Here is a 27,535-nt window from a genome sequence, read left to right on the forward strand (position 1 = left end):
TCCATTGATATTTAGAGTCAGGATTGAGAAATATTTATTAGTTCCTGCCATTTTTACAAGCTTTCATTAGGGCCTGTGACTTGATAGTTTTTGTGGTACTTAGATATTATGAGTTTTAGGTGCCATGTCTTTCTCTGTATTACATTTGTGTTGGTTTTCCATGTGTAGAACATCTTTGAGAATTTTCTGTAGTGTTGATTTTGTTGCTACATAATGTTGGAATGGAATGTTTTTATTTTTCCCTCAGTTATGAATGAGAGCTTAGCTGGGTACAGTATTCTTGGCTGGTAGTGATTTGACTTCAGGGCATGGTATATATCATTCCAATCTCTTCTTGCTTGCATGGTCTCTGCTGAGAAATCTGGGGTTATTCTCATTGCTTTGCCTTTACAGGTGATTGTTCACTTTACCTTGGCTGCTTTTAGGATCCTTTCTTTGGTCTGTATTGATCCAGTTCAGGTTATAATGTGGCGGTGGGATGTCCTTTTCTGGTCAGGTCTGTTTGGGGTTCTAAAAGCTTCTTGTATCTGGATGGGCCTGCCCTTCTGGATATTTGGGAAGTTCTCTGAGATGATTCCCTGAAGTATATTTCCAATACCTTTGACCTCTTTCTCTAGACCCTCCTCAATACCAATTAGCCTTAAATTAGGCTTCCTAATTGTATCTTGGAACTCCTGTAGCGTTTTCTCATATTTCCTAGATTTGAATTGACTCATTTTCTCTTCTTTCTCTATAACAACTAAATTATCTTCAACCCTGGAAATTCTCTTCTGCATTGTCTAACCTGCTATCAAAGCTATGTACTTTATTCTTCATCTCCCTTGCTTCTAATTGCTCATTTTTGATGCCTTGCATCTCTTGTTTTAGATCATGTATAGATTTCGTTAGCTCCTTGATTTCCATTTGAGTGGTTAGCTCAGCAGCTTTATTCTGTTGGGACATTTGTTGGAGTTCATTCACCTTTTTGTTTGTGCATTCTATGAATTCTTCCATTTTTCTTTGAAAAACCTCTATTATGGCCTCCTTTATTGCTTCCCCTTTTTCACATATCACCTTGTTTATGGTTGCCTCTTCTTTAGCTGTGGCTTCTTCTCTTATCTCTTTCTTTATGTTTTCACATTTTTTATTAATGATGTTTATCAATTGCATTTGTATAGCACTTGGAAGCCTGTCCTCTAGATTTGCCACTGACTGCTCCTTTGCCTGTTTATGTTGGGTGGGAGATGGTATTCCTTCATTTGACATTTTTCTTGAGTTTCTTGTTCTGCCCATTTGAAAATGGGAGCAAGATTAATACTAAACAAGATTATAATTTTTCGGATATAACCAACCTAGACCTTTTTAGTTGGCTGACAATTGATGTTCGCTCTTCCTTCTTTTTGTACACTTACATGCAAATCTAATGTAATCACAGATGACCAATTTATGACCAAAATAATAAGCCCCTCAATCCAATCTCTATCGTATTTAAGTCCTTCTGGACCTGAAAAGAAAAAAAGAAACCAAACAGCAACAAAATAAAACAGAACATACACACACACACAAAAGAAAAAAAAGAAAAAAAAGAAAAGGTGGGGGGAGATTCCTCACTATTCTGAGTTCTTACCCAGGAAATACTACGGTGGAGAGTTTAAAAAGCAGGTGACTGTATCAATATGGATATCGTTTTTATTCAGACTGTACCCAGAGCTGTCACTGTGTTTCTAGGAACGACCACAGTGACAGCAGGATTGGGAAAAAGACAGAAAAAAATGAAAACAATGAAAAAAAAGGAATGACTCATAACATTAGAAAAAAAGGTGTAGCTTAAATGGCAAAGAGAAAAATAAGAACATCCAAAAATGCAAATGAAATGGGGTTAAAAAAGGGTATTCTTCAGGTTTGTTTTTGTGTGGGGTTGGGGCAAGATAGGAAACTTGTGTCTCCACTAAATTCAGGATCCAAACCTTCACAAAGTCTTTTTCTCTTGTGATTTGGGTTTGCAGTTTTTTGGATGAGATTGCTTGTTTGGTAAAACAGAGCTGAAAGATCCGCGAGCAGCTTTGTTTACCAGGTCTGTGGCTGGTGCAGGAGATGGACTTCAGCAGAGCTGGTGCTGGATTTCCGGCTAAGGGATTTCTGGGAAATCCTTTGCCAGGAAGAAAGATGGCACTGCCAGCAACACCTCTCAGGCTCCAATTGCCAGCAGTCAAGATGGAGTTGTTCTCAGCTGGAGGGGGAGGGGCTCCCTCCCAATGCTATTCTGTGAGCAGAAGTGGAAACTTCTCCTTGGATGTACTCACAAATTGCTGGATTCTCTGGTTCTGTGAAGCTGGCAGGTCCATGCACAGCTGGGTGTTGGCTCTGGGCTCACGCAGGTTCTGTGTGGCTCTGTCTGGAGCCGGTGGGTCTGCGCTGTTGAGACAGTGCTATCTCTGCTCTGATTCAGAAGAGCTTTTGTCTCCCTGGCCGCTCTGTGGTAGAGCTCCACGCTGTCTTCTCGTGCAGGTGTTCTTCCTTTTTTTCCTCTCTGCCTGAGTTCTCTGTGGTCCTAAAGCTTACTTAGGATCAATTTCTGGTAAAGGATTGTATCCTGCACTGCCAGTGTATGAATCTTGGCAGGAGCTCAGTATGTCTCACCCTAAACCTCCACCATCTTCCACAGATCTCCAGATCCTTTTTGAATTGCTTGCATTTGTAGAAATCCATAAAACAATTTATTTAGTGTATGATCCATGAAAAAACATTCATCTGGTATTTGTATTTAATAAAAGCTACAAGTATTCAATATAATACAGATAGAATATGCATTGGTAGACATTATCTCTATATGGAATATATAGAATGCAAGTAACAATGTTTGGAATAAATAAATGTGAGTACAGATAACTGCTATCCACCCTGATTTAGAAAAATGACACAAGACAAATTATTTCTAATTTCATCAGTAATCCTGTCCTTACTTGTTTCCTTGTTGAAATTAGGATTTCAGCAAACAAGTTTTTAGAATGGAAATTTATTGATGGGATATTTCCATACTTGCCACTGTAGTTTGGCTCTAAAATACCCACAAGAATCATGGGAGAGACCAGAATCCTGAGGTGACTTAGGTAACTAGATGTTCTTGAAGAGTACTGTGAGAGATATCAGCCCCTCTTCCCTTCTCTGCTTTCTAACCTTATGATTTACCACACAATACCTTGACAAAGGCTTAAAAGCAATTGTGACCAACTGACTACTGACTGGACTATCTGACACAATGAACCAAAATGAAGTTCTTCCTTTGTAATTTAGTAGTTTGTGGTATTCACCATAGTCATGGAATGATAACTTATTCATTCATTAGGAAAATATCCATGAAGAGATGAGGTAAGGGCAAGCAGTGCTTAAACACGTCTGGCCCTCCATAAATGACTTATAAAGAATTAAGTGAATACCACATTCAATGGCACTGTATTGTGTTATGGGGTTGAGCTGCTCCTGGGAACATAGCATCATGTTAAGTAAGTCACCTCACCCTTGGATGGTCCCCCAAGGACCAGTATGAGCAAAAGACTCTGGTTTTCCAGTCAGCTTTAGATTCCAGGAGGAACCAGGCAGCATACTTCAACATCCACCAACACAACCAGTTTCCATATAGCTTTGCTGTCATTTTCTTTTTTTCATATATTTTTATTGTAATTAATAGAAGGGTTACATTATATTCACCAGATAGAAGGTGCATTACTTCACAAATAATGATACCCTTTCTCACGTTTTGGTACCCATTTCCCTCCCCCCACCCCCACCCCTCATCTTGTTTCCCCCACTTCCATATACTATTTCAAATAGCCAAATAATCATACATACAATATATCAGATAACAAGGTAAAATACTGTAACAATATGAGATAGCCAAGGGATAGCAAAAGAGATGAGAGATAACATAGTACATTAAGTACAATAATCACTCATTATATGGCTTTTGTTTCTATCTCCTAAGGTCCTTTCATTTAGTGTCATCCTATATGGCCTTTTGTATCTAGGTTTAGCTCTATTTTAAATCTCTGCTAGGAGAGCCCAAAGTTTCTACTGATTATAACAAATGTTTTCTGTCATTTTCTCCATGTTCATTTATCCAATTACTATATCCTATTCAACTACCCAAAAGACATTTGGCTTCCAGCTCTCTCCCTTTTCTCCTATATCTTCTTGGTTCTAATGACTTATGTCTTATTCAGGACTTGAAATTCCAGCTGAATTCTCCAGATCTCAGTTCTCAGTTTATCTCTCAGTTCATCCCATCAAAATATAGCTTATCAAATACATGAACACTTACTCTTTTTTTGTACCAAATACTTATTCATTGTATTTTCCCAGGAAAAGAAGGGAAGGGAAGAGTCAGGATGTGTTACCAAAAAATAATATTAGATAAGGGTAAAGGAAGTACTCGGGTGTAGCACAAATCAATCATGGAACAAAACACCCAAGGCTGGGCTCGTCAAAGCCCAAGGGAGCTTCAGTCTGCAGGGATCAGGGAAAGGACAGACAGGCCCCATAGATTCAAGAGTTTTCATAAAGCTTTGGTTTCTAGCAGTAAACATGACATTACATTCGTTTGTCTCCTATTGAACAATCGAGGTTACTTTGATATAACTTTCTTGCACTTGTGTACAAATTCTTGAGTGACTTGAACATACTTCCATATTCCCTTTCCTGGTCAACTGCCCCACTTTCTACATGGAAAACCCTAATTGCTTTTCTTTAGTATGAAAGAACAAGTAGGTTTAATAACAATTCTGGGGAAGCTAGGGCTCCATCCCCCATCCTGTTCTGAACCTGAGCCCATAAAAAATATGATTCTCGGGGGCCGGGAGTTTGGCCTAGTGGTAGAGTGCTTGCCTAGCATGCACAAAGACCCAGGTTCAATTCCTCGGTACCCCACATACATAGCAAAAAGCCGGAAATGGTGCTGAGGCTCAAGTGGTAGAGCTCTAGCCTTGAGAAAGCCCAAGGACAGTGCTCAAGCCCTGAGCCCAAGCCCAGGAATGGCAAAAAAAATATGATTCTCAGCATAAATGAACACTTACTCTTGCTTAGAGGTGTAGAGATTGGATTCTGTCACTGGATCCTGTCTATAATCCATTACCCTTATTTATCCCTACTTTCAGTGGCCTGAATTCTAGTACCTCCTGGCTTTCTGTGCCTCGTGCATAGCATTCAGGAGGTCTTGCCACAAGGTCCTGTGAAGGTTGAAGTACTGGATCTAGCCTATCTCAAAATCTAGATCTTCAGCCTGCCAGCTTCCACAGGTGTGGATAACTGTCTTCTTCCAGTTTTTTATACCACCACTATGTGGTGGTATAAGTAGTCAGCAGCTGGCTACAGACTCTTCTCATAAAAAGTAGACAAAGATTTTGTGGGCCATTTCTGTAGTCTTGACCACCAGTCCTTAAATTTGCCATCTCAAGGAAGGCTAGGAAAAATAGCTTTGGGTTCCACTAGGATTTTATAGTTTCTTGCCTCTTAGCTTCTCTGTTTGCTAGAGATCTCTTTGCCCACCACTTACATCAGATCAGAGAGTACTGATTGGTGAAAAATGGTTTACAAAATACTTCAACTTTGGGCAGGGAGTTTGACCTAGTAGTTGAGTGCTTGCCTAGCATGCATGATTCCTGGGAACCACATACATAGGAAAAAGCCAGAAGTGGTGCTGAGGCTCAAGTGGTAGAGCTCTAGCCTTGAGACAGTCCAAGGACAGTGCTCAGGCCCTGAGCTTAAGCCCAGGACTGGCAAAGAAATTTTTTTAATATACTTCAGCTTCCATATTTCACTTCTGGAATCACAATGAACCATGTGTCCTGGCTGCATATTTCCCCACTGGGGCTCAGATTAATTTATCCATAGTGGCAAATAGCTTGAGAACAAACTCATTCTGGAATGACTTCTTTAATTGTTTTCTTGGATTCTTTCTAATAGAAAAAAACAGGCAAATCCTTGTATATAAGTCAGTTTCTTATCCCAAAATAAGACAGCTATCTATAGAAAAATAAATTCAGGTATCGAAAGTGAAGAAAAAGTAGGAAAATATTAAGATTAATTTATAAATGAAGATTATCTAAAGGAAGATTGGAAGAATTCATTTAACATAGGGCAAAATAAACCTAAAGAGAAAATAAAAAACACTCATATTTCAGAGGTATGTTTTATTCCTGTTCACATATTTTACTTCGAGATACTTAATTGCACTAATGAACATGATACTGACATTTAAAAATAGCACAACCTGAGCCAGGTGTGTGGCCTAGTGGTAGAGTGCTTGCCTAGCATGCAAGAAATGCTGGATTTCATTCCTCATACACAGAAAAACCTGGAAGTGGTGGTGTGGCTCAACTGCTGGAATAGTAGGCTTGAGAAAATTCAAGGATTGTGCCCACCCAGGCTCTGAGTTTAAGCCCCAGGACTAGCAAAACATAAAAAGCAAGTTTTAAGCACATAAGTTTTCTGTACCTAAGGTATTGGAAAACAAATCTATGCAGTAAATATTTGTTCTTTGCTTGTTGACTCCTTTAGACTCAAACATATTGCATCATATTCTGCTTTCCTAATCCTTTGTTCTTCATCTTGTGAGGTGACACCCATCCTCTCTTCTGGCACCATCAAAGCCTTTTTTCCTAGACATTGGGGAAGTTAATAAGACAATGATGTATCAAAGCTGGAGTTTATCTTTTCTTTCCAGGCTTTCACGGATCTGATTAGTTTCCAAAGCTTGAGTTCAACTTCCACCCAATTCCATGGGTCCCTAATATCCTTATGCACAGACACCACATATGTTTAACATGGTATTAGTGCTGCTAAGCCAGTGGTAAATAGCAACAGAAGACTTCAGGGAAAAATGGAATATAAGTATTTTTTTTCTTTCAGTCATATTTTATTGTTGCAGTAATGTATAGAGGGGTTACAGTTACATTAGTCAGGTAATGGGTACAATACTTCTTGAACATTTATACCCATTCCCATGTTTTTCTCCCAGGTTCCTGTTCATGGACTGTTTATTAGAACTTTTATGGGGTACTCTGGTACCTACAAATGCCAAATCTTGTCTACATGTTTCCAGTATATTGCTCAAAAGTGTTTATTTAATTGCTCCTAGCCAAATAATATACTTTTAGGTTATAAATTCATATAAGCTTTATAATCCACAGATGTGCTTTATAATTCTAAATTGTTTTATAAACTTGAAATTTTTTTATCTGTATTAAACAGGAGATGATCAAAGGAGTTACAGTTACATAAGTAAGGAATGAGTACATTTTTATGTTCCACAATTGCATATAATTTGAGTCTTTCTAACACTACATGAAAAAACTGCATTTTCTTATAATGGTTTGATTGAATTGTATGAAAAGCCTATGCAAAAGAAATTGCTAAATTCACTAATGAATCACTGAGTGAAAAATCACAGGGAAGTTAATATAAACTGCACCATTAAAGATCAAACTAAAAAATTATCACAGTAAAATGTTTTGCAAGTGGTAACTTTAGATATATTCTTATTTTAAAATCAAATTTTATGTGCCTCATTCTTTAATATTTAAAATCCAAATATTGGATTTTAAAAATTACCTAAAATTGGAAAGTGAAGTCACAGAGGAGCATGTGTCTATTCACTATGCAAGTGTATTCAACTGTAATGTGTTAATTGATACAAGACATCTTCCATTCTGTTTTGATTATTTGCATGTCTTATCAGGAAATGGAGCAGGAAGACAAAAGTTATTTGTGTGGCTATATTTATCTTAATTTAAAGAGTATTGAAAACAATACTTGAATATTTCTTGTAAGACTTAGATTCACTGGTTACAATTCAAATATGGAATCTTTTCTGAGTTAGCAGGACAACGGGAAAGATAAGAGTGTACAAGATTGAACTCTGAATTTAGATACATGTGATTGAGAAATTACCCTACCCTACAAGTCTGGATCTTTGCACCTCCTTGAAATCCTTTAGTATGCTGAAATACTAAATCCTAAGAGAATAATTAGATCAGGTGAGGGGCATTGTAAGGTGATTAGATTATGTGAGATTAGGCTCCTACAAAAGCAGCCTGAATTGCTACTTTGCCCCTCACAATTTGAAGATACAGCTAAAAGTCACTGGCTATAAAGAAGGGCACTCATCAGACACCTAAACTCTTGACACTGAACTTCCCAACCCTAAGAACTATAAGAAAAATAATGATTGCTTATAAAACATGTAAAGGCATTTTGTTATAACAGTCCAAATAGACCGAGACAAGCCATTTAAATTGGATCGATTTAATGTTCATGGAAACATACATGACATTTTTATTTGTTGTGAAATAAAGACATCCATTCTTGTCTGCTTGCACTGAGAGCTTAGCTGATGCAGGCAGCCGCTCAGCTACTGTAGATATCGATGATGGTGAAAATAACCAGTAGCTAAGGCCACCCACATACTTCTGTCTTCCATTCTAGTAAGTCCATAAATTGTAGAATTACTTAAATAAAATATTCATGAATGAATGGAGAGAATGTCATATAGTGAATAAATGACTTTTAAGTTACGGATGTATGTGTGTATGTGTGTGTGTGTGTGTGTGTGTGTATGTGTATGTGTGTGTATGTGTGTGTGTACATCCTTATAATGCAAGAGGTCTTAGTGGGAGTGTGGGAAATAGAGGAGCTAATACTGCATTTTTTGTGCTCATGCCTACAGTACTAGAGGACAAATCCTATCAATCTGAAAAGATATTTTCCTATAAGCACAATAAGATGTAAAAGGACAAAATCAAATATTATTACAATAAACACTGGTACTGTCTAACAACTATGCTTTATGTATTAGAATTTTGAAATATAGCCGTCTTCTTCCAAAGAACTTAATAAATTGAGCATCAATATGACTCATATTAAAAATATCAGGGTTGAGAGGGATGAAGGATAATGTTTAAAAGGATGACTTTGATCCAGATACACTGTATTCATTTATTGCTATGTTGAACAGCAACTGCTTTGTATAACTACTTAAAGATAGTAAATGAATATTTTGAACTCTATTTCAAAGACCATTTTTGAGTAACATATTTAGTTCAGTTTAAGCCAGATGTCCCTCAGTAGATGAATGGAACAAGATGTGGTATTTATACACAATGGTATTCTAAACTGCCATCAGAAAGAACATCGCCCATTTGTAAGGAAATGCAAACACTTGGAAAAAAAATCATATTAAGTGAAGTAAGCCAGACCCGAAGAACCATAAGTTCCATAGTTTCCCCCATTTGTAGTAGTTAGTATACATCTAGGATTCTCCCAGCAGGATCACAATAGCTCAAAAGCTTTGTATTTATGGCTATCTAGGTTGAGGCTAAGTGAAATGAATTCCAGTCTATGGAAACAGAAAGTTTATCTTTGTGATTATTGTTCTTAAGGTACTGTGTGAATGTATTTCTTTTCTCTTTTATTCCCCCTTATGGTTTATCTCAAGTTGTTACTGTATCTGATATTGTTACTGGGTATATTATATATGTACATATATATATAATGTTTATTTGCTTATTTGAAATAGGGAAGGGAAGGGGAAAATCTAGATGATTGGGAAGGGATTGGGAAAGGAAAAGTGGAAGAAAACATGCAATGCACATCAATGTTCTAGAAGTAATGTACTGCCTACTCCTACTGACAAATATAAATGTAACCCTTCTACACATCACTCCAACAATAAAAATGAGTTCTTTAAAAACAAAAAGTGGAAAAAAGTGGGGGTGGGGCAGGAGTTTGGCCCTTTGATAGAGAGCTTATGAAGCATGCGTGAAGACCTGGGTTCCATCCTTGGCACCACATACATAGAAAAAGCCAAAAGTGGTGCTGTGGTGCATGTGGTAGTGCTCTAGCCTTGAGAAAGCTCAAGGACAATGCTTAGGCTCTGAGCTCAAGCCTGAGGACTGGCAAAAAGATAAGTTTTATGAATTCTACAACATATGGAACCTGGTCTCTGCTGACCATAGTAATTATAACCTATCAGAGTTGTGTTCTTTGAGATGAGATGTGTTATCTCCCAGAATTTATACTTCAGAGGACCTATTTGCCAATCTAGTTCAAGCATAGAAATATTAAAACCTACTTCCCAATAATCTACAGAAAAAAATAATCAAATTTAACAGATCACACATCATTTCCCTAAGATCCTTGCATATCTACCTTCACATAAACCAAAGCTGCTAGCAACACTAAATTATTTAAAGGTCATGTCTTTTTATGAGGTCTCTCTACATCTTCATTAAAGGCTTAGGTCAGATGTTATATAAAATGCTCTTCCAAAATCCTCCAAATTTTAGCCTCTCCTTCATTTGTACTATTTTCATCATAGGAAGACTGGTTTCAAGTGTCTTCAAGCAAACTATGAGCACATGGTGACAGGTGCCCATGCATCATTCTCTGTGTCTCAGGCAATCTGCATAAGAACTGATATATACTTGATATTGCTATACTTTTATTTTTAACATGAAGGAATAAATACCACATGCTTCTTTAAGTATGTTTCTCGAAAATATATCATCCAGTTATTGAAGCAGTTGCAGTGAAAAAAATAAGATAGCACCTTAATAATACAAAAAGTGGATATTAAAATCAGAAGCATTTTCTCATTAAATCATTCCCATATATAAAGTGCTTTTTTCCTGGTTTCCCAAGACAATTTTCTGTATTTTTAAATTTTCTTACAGTTTTGAAATGGAAGATTTACCTGCAGCTAATATAAACTTACTGAAGAGATGTATAACTTAATTCATCTTAATAGCGTGCAATAATTTAAACATGACCAACAACAAATCCAAGAAAAGAGATACTATCTTCCAGTTATAATGTAGAAATAGTAATAGGTGGAAAGAAGGTAATTATTTTCTTAGCTCATACTGTCAGGTGATAAAGCTTGTTTAGCAAAACTCTATGGAATATCTTTTCAACTGTTATCTACATTCACACTTTCCTACCAGTCTCACATGTTATCACCTATTACCGTTTTTCCCTGTTTATCATCCATTTTCCAACTAAAGGTGTCTCTATCTTGTTGATTCAACCATCTTGTAAAAGAAATGGATGATAGCAATTATACTAAGAAAATGAAACCACTAAAATTTGTCCAGACACAGACCACTGCAGTGGAAGAATGGATTGGTGTTTACAGCTTTCTTTCCTTCAATATTCATAAAAATCACTTCTAAAGAATATTTAGCAATTACTATTTATTGCAAGGCACCTCAAAATTTGCCTAATTTTATATATGAAAAAATATTAAGAGCACACATTTATTTGTCACTATATCTATATCTTCATTATCATCAATTAAAAAAAACAGGACTGCATAAACTCAGAATTTAAATAGATTTTCAGCTCTTCCCATCCTTTTGTGGTAAAGATAGTACTCAGGAAGAAAACATAGAAGATAGTATCTTGCTTTACTAATTTAAGTTAATAATAGTCAAAAAAGCAGACCATAGATACTAGGTCTTTGGATCTGAAACTAGCTTAAGAGAGGTGGCTTACTGGATTTTAATGATTTAAAAAGAGTCAGAAGCATCAAAATGTGACTAAAGACTTATGGCCTAAAAACAACTACTAAATATGCATTGTAAATATATTGGCCATTAGACAGGTCTTTGACTTTTAATTTAAGTTAAATTTAGGGACAATTAAAAATTTAGCTCCTTCATGATACTAGCCATATTTCAAATGATCAATGATCACATACAGGATAAAGAAAATGTGATATAGTGATATCTGTGATAAAAATTAAACCAGAAGTTCTCCTTTCCCAGTCTCTCAATCCATGCCTCAGAGACATACATCTGCTAGAACAGGAATAGATTCAGTTAATGAAAATAAGCTTATATAATAATAAAATAATTTTAAATACAAATGTGAATATATATTACAGTTAAGTATAGTATGTTGTATATGTATATAATGTATACATGAATTTTATCATTCACCAGAAAAGTGATATAATGTGACTTGCAGAGAAATAAATGAACCTGAAAAAAATACATTAAGTGAAATAAGTCAGGGCCAGAGAGACAAAAGTCATGCTTTCTCTCATATTTGGAAGTTAGAGCTACACACACACACACACACACACACACACACACACACACATATACACATGATATTAATATATTCACAATTGTATTCACTAAAGTGTGGTGCATTCCGGAGCGAAATACTTTGAGCAACTCACAGTCTATCAAAATGAATACCAGGAAATTAGAACCTGAGGTATCAGTGAGGGCATGGAGGTCAAGAGGGAAGAGGTAGCTAGATAAATGAAGAGAGGGAGTAGGAGAATGCGGGTATAACATTACATGTGTATATGTGACAAAAAAAAACTAGGAAAATTGAGGATATGGGTCACATTTGGAAAGATGTGGTAGAATGATGAAAGGGGTGACACTGAATCATTGATCAAGATACACTGTACTCCCAAACTGACATGTTGAAATGAAACTCTTTGTACAACTACCTAAATATAATTTAGAAAATTCATTTTAAATGGCTACTTATAGTGTCCACATTTAGCATCAAGGAACTTCTTCACTATTTCAGTAAAGCACTACTGGTGCATGATGAATTCTGGAATAGTGTGACAAAAATCTGAATGAGGACATTAGCAAGATGGCTGTCTAGAGGTGCCCTTTTCAATTCTAAGGAGGACCATAACACTAAGAATGAAAAGCTGTTTAACCAGTGTCTACTGAGAGCACAGAATGCAGTGGAAATAGAGTAGAAGTGTCACAGAACACAAAGATGAACAGTGGACTTATGAAGAAAGGAACAAGAAGGACTTATGAAGAAAGGATCAATCCATCATCCTGTCTTTTTAGTCAAAATAAAGCTTAACCAAAAAAGACAGCATAGCAAGAGAAAAGAAGGTGGAAGGCCCTTAGTTTTCATAGACAAGTGCAAAAACATTTGAAGTTGATGCTGCTGGAAAGATCTGCATAGCTTATTCAGGCTCTGAGCCTAGTGTGCCAGACTACAGAGAAATACGCTATTTGGCTAGCTGAAGGGAGCCTTCATCATGTGTGTGCCATGTTCATCCAGTCTTCTGATGCAAAGTACCATTCAAAACTTGCATATTGAAGGTCCTATGATTGTGCCATGTGGCTGGTCTGGCCCTGCAAACAAGCTGGGTGGTTCTGTTCATCCTTATATTTTCCATTGAAGCACCAGGACAAGGTGTCTCAAGTGAGATACCCTGCTAAAAGGACCTGGAAACAAAAGCAATTATTGCCTTATATACATACACCTATAGCCCCAAGAAGCAGCTGTGCAGCTCATTCTGAGGGGCATGAAAACCAGAAGCTCTAGTAAAAAGACAAGAAGCTTTGTTCACTTACAATGCTGAGTAAGCTTCCCTTATGTAGGATGATAGTTATCTGTATACTTTATGTTCCTTTTCTCCATTTATCTGATGCACTCTAGGTTTTATGATGGCACTTACATCTTTAGGTTTTGAATGAAGGATAGTTCTAAACTTTGGGATGTCTAGCATGGTGGTCATTAATTTCCTTGGCTTTTGCTTATCTTGTAAAAATTCTGTCATTTCTTTCTGAAGTGTAACATTGGTGGTTACATATCATTACTTACTGTTGTTTTCTTTGAGAATATTGACTGCATGAACCCAGTCTCTTCTGGTCTTTAAGAGTTTTTTCTCTGTTCATAGTGGAATAAAATTAGACATTAACTTCAAGTGAAACTTCATAACTTAAGAAACATGATATTGAGTCATTGAAGAAAATAAAAAGCAATCTAAAATTACAAAAATATATGAAAATGGAAATATATATGAAATGGAAGTATATTTCCATTTCATATATATATATATATATATATATATATTCCTCAAATAACCTGGTATAAACCAGCTCTCTTTTTGAGTTAAAGAATTCATTTATTCATCAGGACCTATAAAGGTTTCATCTTTGCTCACCAGTGCCTTTTTATTATTGTTATTGTAGAGGTAATATACCAAGGAGTTAAAGTTGCATGAATACAATTCTTTTTGTACTGTATCTTCCCTTCCTTTCCCTCCTGTCCCTACACAAGGTATACAGTTGATTTCCCACATAGTATCTATTGAGTTCCATTGTGTTTGTTTACCCTTTGTACACATTTTCTGTATTCACCTTTATACTGTCAAACATAAACAAGACAAAAGGAAAGAAAATCAAAACAGCAACAACAGCAATTAAAAACAACTCTCCTGTATCTTTTTCTTGGAAATGAAGTATGAAAATGATTATCAAATTAAGCATTATTTTATAGGATCATATACACATAGCTACTGAGCCTTTTTCATTCACTCTCCTTTGGCCTCAATGTGTGAATGTTGAGAACTACATAGTTTATCACACCGTGAGTGTACACATGTGTGTTTGTGTGTGTGTGTGTGTGTGTGTGTGTGTGTACAAATCTATGTCATTCGATGTATTTACTTATAGATTTATAGGCACATTATTTCTACCGCAAATGACAAAAAACATGTAAACTAAGTTTCTTTGGATCTGGCTTATTTTGTTTAATATAATTTCCCAAGTCTATACATTTCCATATGAATTCTTTCTGATGGATGAGTAGAATCTCAGTGTAGTAGAGATTCCTTTTGGCCACATGCCTGCCAGCATTTGAGAAATATTCAACATCTCTGGCCATAAAAGAAATGCAAATCAAAACAACATTGAGAGACTATCTCATCCCAGTTAGAATGGGTATTATCAAGAATAATCATTACCCCCATTAAAAGATGAGCTAAAAACTTATCTAAATGGGAAATGAAAATGGTCAATTTACACATGAAGAAATGCTCAACATCTCTGGCATAAAAGAAATGCAAATCAAAGCAATATTGAGATTCCAATCACCCCAGTAAGAATGATGATTATCAAGAAATCTAATAACAGACACTGGCAGCAATGCGGACAGAAGGGAACTACTATATGGTTGGTGGAAGTATAAGCTTCTTCAATCCCTCTGGAAAGCAGTATAACAATTCCTCAAATGACTAAACATATAGCTCTTCTATGACCCAGCAATCCTACTCCTGGACATTTACCCAAATATCCATTTACCCAAATAAGGCCATACTAAACTTACCAGCAGCCATGTTCATTACAGCATTATTTACCATGGCTAAGATACCCAAACTAGATGGCCCTCAGTAGATAAATGGATCTAAAAAAAATGTAGGATTTATATACAACGACATTCTATGCTGCCATAATAACATCACCCCTTTCATAAGAAAATGAAAAGATTTGGAAGGAATTATAAATGAAGTGAGCCATACCCAAAGAAACGTAGGCTCCATAGTTTCCCTTATTTGTAGTAATTAGTATAAATCTAGGATCACAATAGTTAGCAGAGGATCACAAAACTCGATAGCTATGTACATAGGACGATAGAGGATGAGACTAAGTGAAATGAATTCCAGGATATGGAAACAAGAAAGGTTTATTTTTGTGATTGTTTTGTGATTGTGTGAAGTTATTTTTTTTCTCTTTCATTTTTTCCCCTTATGCTTTATCCCCTGTTGTTACTGTATATGCCTTTGGTACCTGGTATAGTGTATATATGTTTATTTGCTTTATTTTAAGAAGGGAAGGGATAAAACAAGTTGAGACAAAGGAAAAAGGGTGAACCAATGTAACAGCAACATTCACAGGCCAATATTTTAGAAATAAACTTTACAATTTAGGAGGGGATAGGGAGGAGGAAAAGTTCAAGAAAATATGGGAAGGGATAACAATGTTGGAAAATTTACTCATTAGCTTACAAATGAAACTGTAACATTTCTGTACGTCATCCTGACAATTTTTTTGCCAGTCCTGGGCTTGAGCTCAGGGTCTGAGCACTGTCCTTGGACTTTCTCAGGCTAGAGCTCTGCCACTTGAGTCTCAGCACCACTTCCGGCTTTTTTTCTATGTATGTAGTACCGAGGAATCGGACCCGAGTCTTCGTGCATGCTAGGCAAGCACTGTACCACTAAGCCAAATTCTGGGCCCTAGATAATTTTTTTTTAAAGAAAATTCACTACTGAGTTTTAAATAACATTTTAAGGAACTAATTCCAGGTATTGCTGGTTCATGCCTATAATCTTTGGTAATCAAGAGACTGAGATTTGAGGACTCTAGTTCAAAGCCAGCCTGGACATAGAAGGTTCTTATCTCTAAACCACAAAAAAGCTGTAAATGGAACTGTGTCTCAAGTGGTAATTACTAGCCTTGAACAAAACCTCAGGGACAGCTCCCAGGGCCTGAGTTCAAGTACCAGTACCAATACGCACACACTTACAAACACACACACACACATACACACACACACACACACACACACACACACACACACACATAAACACACGCTGTACAGATCAAATCTGGTTCTTCTCAAACAGTCTCTTGGGCAATCTCTGATGAGCACAGATGCAATACTTCTGAACAAAATTATAGCACATTGAACTAAGGTCATTAGAAAAATATAACAAAGCTTGATCTATTTCAAGGATGGATAGCTCAAAATAAACAATGAATAAATTAAAAGCATGACTATAGTCTCAACACATGTGTGTCTTAGGCAAGAAGACCATGAATGCAGATGATCACGAGTTAGGTACAGGTAGATAGGAAATGTAATCTCTAACCTTTTTTTAAATTTAATTTTATTGCTGGGTGATGTACTGATGGGTTACAGTTACATTGATAAGGTAGTGAGTACATTTCTTCTCAAACATTGTTCTCTCTCATTCTATAGCACAATAGCGTATTTATGATTCACCACAGTTTCAAATTTCAAAATAGGTAACTGAGAGCTACCCAAACACAAGTAGTTAACATGTATTTGTGGTGATAGACCCACCAATAACCCTGATCCAATCACTACATATTGCATACATGTACTGAAATACCTATAATTGTGTTTGGAGAAAGATAATGCAGTGGGGGGAAATGGAAAAATGTAAAGACTGGGTTTTATTTCACATTCATCTGATCAGATAATATTTGTGAACCATGTTTGGAAGCTTGGGCTAAGCTTTCAAAAAATATATCACTTAGCTTGGTGCTGGTGGCTCATGCCTGTGATATGGTGGCTCAAGCCTGTTACTCAGGAGGCTTGAGATCTGAAAATCATGCTTTAAAGCCAGCCCAGGCAGGAAAGGCCATGAGACATGAGACTCTTCAATTAAAAAACCTAATAAATGATAACAAAGTGATAGAGTGCTATCCTTAAGCAAAATTGCTCAGGGACAGCACCCAGACCCTTTGTTCAAGTTCCACAAAGAAAAATATGCATCATTTTATCAAGAACCAAGGCTTATTTAACCAGAGAAAAATGCAACATTTGTTATTTTCTGGTCTTGCTTCCTTTTTGATTTGGGTTTGAATTCACAATGCCAAGTGTGCTCAACATGCTCAATCACAGCTGGAATCTCCTGTCCAGATTTTTGATGATTAAAAAGAGATGTACTGAATAACCTGAATTTTCTACTAGTTATCAGTTTAATATAATTTAATTTTCATTTCAATGGTATGAATGATGAATGTTGATTCATGTGGCAGTATTTGTGCTTCTCATCATTTCTCATAATAAATATGAAAGTTTCATTTAAAAAAAAAGAGATGTAGTCTCACAAATGTTTCTACCTGAGCTGGCTTTGGACCATAATTCTCTACATCTTCATCTCCTTAATAGTGAAGACTACAGGTGTGAAGCACAAGAACATGGCTATTATTCTCTTACTTTTTAAACTCAGGCTTCAGAATCTAAAATTTAAAACTATTTAAAGATATTAATTACGTCTTGAATCTTTATGAAACATTTTACTCTACTGTTTGAGAAAAGGACTCTGAATATATTTGTCTATGCTGAAAATAGCAGAATAGCAATTCTGTACAAGAGAAAGTTCACTGGTCTTGGAAACAAAAGATTTAAAGGCTATTTCTGTTTCTTACACTTATTTATTGCGTGATTGTCACTTCAATTGTTTCTGCCATTGGTAAAGCTTGTTTCAGCTAGATGATCAGTTGTCAGGATGATGTGGTATTTGTGATGCTACTACCACTTCCTGGCAGACATTGTGAACCAATTACAGGATCCTTCCCCAGAGATCCACAATAGTTCAGAATCATTGAAACATCACCTTGTAAATAGTTCTGGCCAATTTATTTACATTTTCTTTGGAACTTTTCTAAAATTTCTTACAGGTGTAATAGTTATTGAAAAATTTAATATGCATTCCTTTTACAGAGAGGAAAGACGCCAGATTCATGGTTAAAAAGAGATGTCAAATAACTTTATGGACCTGAATTGTTTTTATTTTCCCCAGTAAACATCCCTTGTTGTGGTGTCATCCATAAAACTGTTGCTTATGTCAACTGAACATGGCACATATTAAAAAACAGTGGTGTGGGGCTGTAGTGGTAGAGTGTAGAGTGTAGCCTAGTGGTAGAGTCCTTGCGTAGCATGCACAAAGACCCAGGTTCGAGTCCTCAGTACCACATATGTAGAAAAAAATAGCTGGAAGTTTTTCTGTGGCTCAAGTGGTAGAGTTCTAGCCTTGAGAAAACCCACGGACAGTACTCAGGCCCTGATTTCAAGCCAGGACTGGCAGAAAAAAAAACAGTGGTGAATATCAAATAAATAGAGGGAAAAAACATAGTCAAGAATTCAGAGGATGTCCTATAAAATTAAGAAAGTAAGAGAAGGAGGAAGTAGGGGAGGAATGAGTGAGAATACTGAAAGGAATGACATTGATCAAGATGAATTGTATTCATAAACTGTTCCATTTTGTACAACAACCTAAAGATTAAAGAAACTGTTAATAATTTGAGATTAAATAGAAATCTGAATGGGAATGTCTTAGGAGAAAGCAGTTCTTGAAGACTTCTATATCATCACATGAAAGATACTTTCCTGGAATGCTTATTTTGGCTCATCACTTGAATAATGAATAAATTCTTGCTACTGTTAGTAAATGTTTATAAGGCTGATTATTATAGCAAAAAAAGTGTGGGGAATGACATAGGTATCAAATCTGCATACTTGGTCTTCCAAGACGAATACTGAATTTGAATCTTCTCTTATGTTTACATGATCTTACTGCTTTCCAACTATATTATTGAGCCTAGGGTATGGTAGTCATCCTTATGGCTATCTGTGCTGGACTACTGCTTCTTTAAGTTTGGGAACTGTATTTTGGTATTTAGGGTCCAGCACTGGCTGTACTGAGAAACCTGTTGGACATTTGCTTGCTTAGACATAGTTCAGAGATAAACAATGAAGTCCATAGCCAGGAATAGGTGGCTCACACATGTAATCCTAGCTATTCAGGAGATCTGAAGATCGAGATTCAAAGCCAGCCCATATACAGAAAGTCCGAGAGTCTTATTTCCAATTAACCACCAGAAAACAGGAAGTGAAGCACGTTAGGAAGAGCATGTTAGCCTTAAGCTGAAGAGCTCAGGGATAATTCCCAGGCCCAGAGTTCAAGCCACACAACCAACAAAAAAGAAAGAAAATCAAGAGGAAGGAAATATGGATGGGATTCTCAGATCTACCATAATTGTATACATTTTTCATATATTTTTTATTGTAATTAATAGAAGGGTTACATTATATTCACCAGACAGAAGGTACATTACTTCACAAAATAGTATGACGTTAATTGTATACATTTTTAGCATATTTAAACTCCTTACTTGAAGAAACAATATCTGTGTGCCTGTTAGGTTTAAGATCAGAATAATATTAAATATATTAATATGCATATTATTAGATTCCCAGTAACTTTCCAAAATAAGTTATTATTATAAGCATTATGACCCTTCCTAACAGTATATGATACTCTGTAAAATGACCGACTCTATAACATAAAAATTAATTCATAATGGCACATCAAATGTATATTGTAAACTAGATTGGTACTGTTAGCAACAAGAGAAGTATTTGCAATTGAATGATTGCTTTCTGTAGTAACTATTACCTTAGGTTTTTTTTTTTAATCTTTGTGTCCTCAATTTTCACAGATGTTAGTTTCTAAAAGTTATAGCAGGGGGAGTCTGAGCAATTTTGAGACCATAGGTTCTCAGATATATACTAGAGAAACCTTTGGACTCCAAGTGCCGTACACAATATGAATTTAATGCAGGCTCTTTCATGCCTGTTAAGTCTCTCTCTCCTCTCTCTCCGTGTCTCTCTCTCTCTCTCTCTCTCTCTCTCTCTCTCTCTCTCTCTCTCTCTCTCTCTCTCTCTCTCTCTCTCTCTTCTTTCTTTTGTTCTTTTGGTATGGGGCTTGAACTCAACCTGAGCACTGTCCCTGAGCTCTTCAGCTCAAGGCCTTTCCCATTTTCTAGAGGCTAATTGGAGATAAGAGTCTCAGGTCCTTTAGTGCCCAGGCTGGCTTTGAACTTTGATCCTCAGATCTCAGCCTCCTGAGTAGGTAGGATTACAGCTGTGAGCCACCGTGCCTGGCTCTACTAAGTATTTCTTAATACTTTTAGGTTATTTCCAAAATAATTTACCCAACTCATGGGCCGAAACATAAATATCTACATCAAGAATTTCAAAACTATCCAGCCAAATTATTTTTTCAATTTATTTTTATTGTAATGTATAGAGGGGTTACAGTTACATTTGCCAGATAGCAGGTGCATTACTTCTCATGTTTTCGTACCCATTTCCCACCCAATGAACATTTCCTAAAGTGCATGGAGACATCCTCCTTCCTTTGGTTTCTGTTTGCCAGTAGGTGGGGGAGGGGGAATTCTTGTTTAAACAACTTGAAATGTAGAACTTGCTTTAAAATTTCTTTTACCTACTCCTGCCTCTTTTCATCTCCCCACAAAATACTCCGTTCTGTGCCTAATGTGAGATGCTAATGTAATAAGTTTCTAAATATATCTAAGTAATCAAGAGCAATGCCTATGCATGTTTCATCAAGGAACTACATGTGAAGAATTCAAATAACTGAAATGCTTGTGTTAGAATTGATGCTTTTCTCCCTTACTTTTCCAAAATATAGTGGTAGACAGAGCAATGCAGTCACCAATTAACATTCTCAATGCTTTCCAGCTGAGTACCACAGTGTGATGACTTGCAAATATAGAAGAGTGGGCGGGTTTACAACTCTGCACAATCACCACACTGAATTCGTTGCTTTGCAGTGAAAGAGCTTTACAGACAGAAATAGCCCTGTAATCATAAAAGGCCTTCCCAGGAAGCCTGGTTTCAAATGGAGAAGTATTTCATATAGAAAAATCACATTGGTAATATTGAAATAATCAAAATAAGTTTTTAAAAGTGAGAGAACAGCCATACTCTGGTAGCTCATGCCTATAATTGTAGAGAACTAGGAAGCTAAAATCTGAGGATTTCAGCTCAAAGCCAGTCTGAGCAGAAAAATCCTTGAGACTTTTAACTCCAACTAATCAGGAAATAGTAGAAGTGTACCTCAAGTTGAAGCTCACTGGCCTTAAGTGAAAAAGCTGAGGAAGACAAAGACCCTGAATTCAAGTTACAGAACTGATACAAAAGAAGAAAGCTGAGCGGAGAATGATATTTAAATCAGGCAGTTCCTCATTATACCAAACTAAATGCATTATCATCCAGTATTAGAATGCCTTAAAACATTCAAAATATAGATTTCTTAGTAATCTTGTTAATTAAGATGATTTTCTGTCATCTTAGGTGTGGATAGTTTATAGTAAAATCCACATTATTTTCTTAAATAAGAAACAGCTGTATGACAAAGAGAAAAAGTTCTGGATGCAAGAAATTATCTACATTATCTCATTTATAAAAAGAGGATATTTACCAATATGTTGACTGACTGAAGACAAGGAAAATGATACTTCTATACTTGTATATTTGGCAATAGATTCAGAATCAGGCTATCACAGTAATATCTGGATAGATCATCTATCCTTATTTTACCAGAAAATAATGTTTTTGGGCAAATTCCAAAGGTGTGTTACTGCTTTATTGCTCTGGATATTTTTCCCGTTAAAGAGATTAAAAATTATAGGCAAATTATAAAAAAGGAAAAACCTAATTATTGTTTTTTTCCCTCAAGCTTCATCTGCTTTTGGTGTTGTTTTTCCCTATATTTATTTGTGTTCTTTTTTATTGTCGGGATAATGTATAGAATGGTTACAGTTACATTTGTCAGGTAGTATGTGCATTACTTCTCAAACATTGATGCCCCTTCTCATGTTTTGTGTCCCCATTTCCCTAACCCCCATCACTCCCAATCATCTTGTTTTCCACCCTTCCCTTTGCTTTTGGTGCTGTTAATGACCAAAAGTATGTCCATAAAGAATGGCAACCTGGGGCTGGGAGTTTGGCCTAGTGGTAGAGTGCCTAGCATGTACAAAGACCCTGTTTGATTCCTTGGTACCACATACATAGAAAAAGCCAGAAGTAGTGATGTGGCTCAAGTGGTAGGATTCTATCCTTGAGAAAACTCAAGGACAGTGCTCAGGCCCTGAGCTCAAGCCCAGGATTGGAAAAAAAAATGGCATCATACATGTGATCATGTAATCCTGGACAGAGTGAATAGAGCCTCAGTTGTTCTTTCTAATAAGTAGTAACAATGTCACTGTATTCTCTGATATACACACACATATATGTATATATGAATATACATAGATGTATGTGTGTGTGTCTGTGTGTGTTTCTAGCTACATTCTCAGAGTTAAAGAATCAGACTTCCATGTCACTTTGATTTTTAAATAATCTCAGATGTCTGCCCAACAGGGAATACTGTTATATCACCTCATCAAGTGTTTGAGGGTTTGCATTCAAGCATGCAAACCCGCAGCAACTGATTGCATATGACAGAGGCATAATAACATTTTGTCACCTACTGATGTGATAGCTATCATCTAGTGGCCATCTTGGTTTATGTAGGAAGATTCTACCATACTTGCATGTAGAGGAAACAGTCTAATGACACAATTTTGATAACATATCCTCATCACTAACTGACACATAACTTTACTTTAATGTTAAGCAAATTATATTATTTTTTAATACCTGTAAGTGTCAGACTCTCAACTAGACACTCAACTATGTAATCTAATATTTACAACAACCTTAAAAAATTATTTTCATTTTATGTGTCTGTAGTCAGGCACACAGAAATTCAACAACCTACCAAAAGGTTGTACAACTTGTGAGAGGTGAACTACAACTCCTAGAGCTCGCACTGTTCTGGATTTAAGTCAGATCTGTTGCCAAGATAAGCTTCAGTAATATTTGTGTAGTATTTGGCAGTGTAAAATATAATGTGTTTTTGAGTCTTAAAATATTTTGCAATGGAAAAGACCCTTTTGAAGATGACAAAACAGGGAGCAGAGGGTCAGCAGAAGCTTTACAGTCATCCAATTTGAGATTGGTAGTCCCAATTGTAGAAAGCAGTACTTTGGCTTTGAGCTGCACTCTCTTCTGCATTCTATGGAATTCTTGAAATTAAAAGACTAAGACATGAAAAATCAGAACTCTTTTTTCTTGCCCAAGGGTTTAAGGCTCATAGGAGTTAAAGACAGTTCTCATGGTCTATAGGATTCAACAACCCCTTTTTTCCCCCACCAGTCCTGGTTTTATTTACTGTGAGGTCACAGATCCACCACTCAGGCCCTCTGTGTTTATCCTTGTAATTCTTCAATATAGTCTCTAACAAAGTCTTACTGGTATAAAGCATAGGTAAACATTTGCCTTCATGTTTTCTCCCATAAGGAATTTTTAGATAAATCCTGTATCCAAAACAAGTAAAAATGAATATATGTAAAATAAGCAAATTATATACAATTTACTTTTAAAATTCTTAATGGTTAAATTACTATTTCATCAATTAGCTAATTGAAACTTCCATGTAAGTGGAAACAAAATACCTATAAAAAATAAGCATATGCACTAAGCCCCTGAGTTCTGAATCTGTGGGAATAATCTCTGCTTCTCCCAACAACTCACTATTGTTTTAAAAGCAGCAAGTGAACTGTACTGATTGGGAGGCAGAATCTAAACAGGAAACTATAATCCTAGCAGAAAGAAGTTAAATGTAGTATACCTTTCTGTATAGTATGAAAGTACTAAATTGGGTAACATCGTGTCCAAAACACAAAAACAAAGACCCAAACTCTTAAATGGTAAAAAATAGGAAATCTTTACCACTACCATAAAAATCTATGATAGGAACATTGCAAAGGAGAGAGAAATAAAAGAAGGTACATCTATGATTTCTTTGTATTTTTGAGCTGTTCTTTTAAAATCATTCTCTTTTCCTTTTTCTTTTTCATATATTTTTATAGTAATTGATAGAAGGGTTACATTATATTCACCAGATAGAAGGTGCATTACTTCACATACATTGATACCCTTTCTCATGTCTTGGATCTAGATCATCCTCTTTTTCTGCAATTTTTTATACAGTTGATGTCTCTTCTTGATGGTTTTCCAAAAGTTCAGCTTCAACCTCCTGGCCTTTGTCTGGTGGAGACAGACAAGGACACATGATGAGTCAAGAGCGGCGATATATATCCCAATCAGTGGGGTAAGGATTTTCATTCCACATTGAATCTGACAACATTCAACTCTGTATAATCATTGGAGGATGCTTAATCAATGAGACATTGAGTCTGAAATCGAGCAGGTACCCTCATGGTGAATGGAAGTATCCTGACAAGGTAATTTATTAGCTAACACTTTGGGGTCTTCCTTAAGACCAGTCACTGGGCAGGGTGGGTGAGAGAATATTCTAGAGAATTTAGTAGAGAACTGATATGTGCAATGGATGATCCAAATACAAGAATAAGCTTAAAAAATAAGCATATGCTCAGAGCTCTTTGCTTGTACCTCAAGTGTATAAGCACCCAAGGAAGAGCTCAGAAGGCCAAGATCTGAGGATGGATGTTGACAGACAGAAAGCCTAAGAAAAAAAGTCTGCGATACACTTTTATCACTAAATAACAGCAAATACGTGAAGTGGAGGGGCTGGGAGTTTGCTTGCCTAGCATACACAAAGGCCGGGGTTCAATTCCTCAGTACGACATACATAGAAAAAGCTGGAAGTGGTGCTCTGGTTCAAGTGGTAAAATGCTAGCCTTGAGAAAGCCCAAGGACAGAGCTCAGGCCCTGAATTTAAGCCCCAGGATTGGCAAAACATAAACCTGAAGTTGAGATGTGGCTCAAGTGGTAGAGTGCCAATCTTGAGCAAAAGACCAAGGCAGCATGACATGAATTCAAGCCCTGGTATTATGGGTGTGCATACATGCATGTGCATATGCACACACACATACATGTTGCTCTCCAGCAACACGGGTATGAGAGGGACACCCAGGGCCAGCCTGAAGTCCCCCAGAGGGAGATGGCAAGTATTGATAACTCATCCCTCCCCCAGTCACCGGGGAGAAAACAACACTGAGCCAGGAGCTGTGTTAGCCATAAAAGCACAGCAGATCTCTATTGTGTCAGGCACTTAGTTATATACTGTGGGGGAAAGAGGAGGTTGGGAAGCAAGAAAAAAGGACCAATAGGAAGAGGGCCAAGGTGCCATCACTAAGGGTCAGGGCAAACTTTTAGGTACTGTGCGGACCGGTGCAGGAAAGCGCATTCGCGCTGGGGCGGTTCAGTTGAATCACATACACAGAAATACCTCAAGAGAGGTATGCAAGGAATGCCTGGCCAAAGCCCTTTAATGGCTGCTGAGCCGGAATGATGAACAGGCCCCAGAGATGGAGACAGGCCTCCACACAAAGAAAATAGTAAGATAAATGACAGTTCATTTGGTCACAAATAATGAACAACTTCCCCACTCATTTCTTACCCCACTAATCAAGACTCATAACATGTACGAATGAAGGGTGAAATCTTAATTAGCAAAGGTTCAGGAGACTCTTTGTGCAGTTCAGTCCTCTGAGTCTCTTCAGTTTGAGTTACAAATGCCTTTTGTGTCTGGAAAATTTGTTCGGGGGGCTAGAAAGTATATATGCTTTTTTCAATTTTTTCCCTTTTTTTCTGACCCAACTGAGGCTGGCAGAGAGAAATGGGCCATAAACATAGATAAAAATATATCTCTAGCAAGTCATCAGAACATGGTATGTGCTGTTCCTTCTAAACAGAATGCTTTTACCTAGTTCTAATTTATATTTGCTCATCTATCAAGATTCAGCTGAGGCAAAATCCTCCCGAAATTATTCTCATATCTTTTATTTTGCTTAAAATGTCCTTCACAAGTGTTCCCACGGTTTCCTATTTAAATATCAGTCTCTTATAGCTTTGACTCCTCCACAGTGGCAACTTCATAATGCTTCTCTAAAATGTAATGTATAGTAATTATGGATTATGGAATGCCTTCAGGATACAATTCAATTCTTACTTCCCAAGTTTCCTGTCTTCACCCTCTTCCCTGGATTTGAGGGAAAACTGAGTTTGAGTACTCAGAGACTTACTAACATGACAATCACTTGTTATTAACATATTTTATCCTAATAATAATAATCTAAACCTTGACTATGACTTGTAATGAAATTTCCTCTCTTCTATTGTAGAGATCTGTGTTTAGCAGCTGCCTGCACATAAGGAAGACTACAAACATCCCATTTCACTTATTTCCTTATCCAGTTGTTATCTACAGTTTCTAGCTGTTTCTACAATTTGAATTCTGGGAGAGAAAATGAAATTTATATACAAGAAGTTTTACTTGCCTGACTATGTCCCCTGAATGTTGCTTATGAGAGATTTTTCCTTTCCTGAAGGATATCACTTGAAGTGTCCTACTTCTCATACTTTTCTTTGAGCTCTCTTCTTTGGTTTCTGATTTTCTGGTCACCATAGTGTGTGGTAGTCTAACCCTAGTGGTGGGGTTATTTGTGAGTAAAACTCTTTTAAATGACGTTGAGCCTGGCATATCTATCCCAGGAACATTACCACACCAGAGGGAGCCTCTCAACCTTTCCCTCTTCTTCTGTTCTGTCACCTATGCTAATAGTCACAGGCTCATGCTTTTATATGATTCAGCTGTGTGCTGAATCTCTTATCTGGAGATATTGTCACACTCCCCTTGAGTGTATATATATAGAAATTAGCCACCATCTTACAAAAGTTCTCTATTCATTAGTCATTCCATAGATCATTCTATAACTTCAAATTAAGAAATAATAGGGATCTTGAAATTGCAACTTAGCATTTCCTTTGAAAATTCTCTTTTGGATCTGGATTCTCACTCTGGAATTTAAATACTACATCTTATTCCCTCTATAAAACATACAATTCATCACAACCACCAATGGAGCATGTGATATACTGTGGGCACTTGGCACATTTGAGCAAAAAGCTGGTGAAGTTATAACATTCTTTAGGGCATATAAACACACTTCTTTACTTTCCAAAGAGGACTTTCTAGATTTACTGCTTTTTCTCAAGTTAATTAACAAGATCCATATTCCATTATAATAAACCTCTTGGCAAAGGCATTTAGCAGTCACTATTTTACTTTAATAACTTACCATCT

The 27,535-nt window shown here is 36.6% G+C and overlaps 1 long non-coding RNA gene across 1 annotated transcript in view; it reads right to left on the minus strand.

The window, feature by feature from the left end:
• LOC150055413 (uncharacterized) overlaps window positions 1–27,535 on the minus strand; it is a 124,778-nt gene that overhangs the window by 17,349 nt on the left and 79,894 nt on the right. The window contains exon 2 of the long non-coding RNA XR_016537427.1: window positions 24,394–24,513. This is a non-coding gene — a long non-coding RNA (uncharacterized LOC150055413). The remainder of the gene's footprint in view (window positions 1–24,393; window positions 24,514–27,535) is intronic.

This window comes from Megascapheus bottae, chromosome 13 (assembly GCF_031878675.1).
Source record: "Megascapheus bottae isolate mThoBot1 chromosome 13, mThoBot2.hap1, whole genome shotgun sequence".
Lineage (NCBI taxonomy): Eukaryota > Metazoa > Chordata > Mammalia > Rodentia > Geomyidae > Megascapheus > Megascapheus bottae.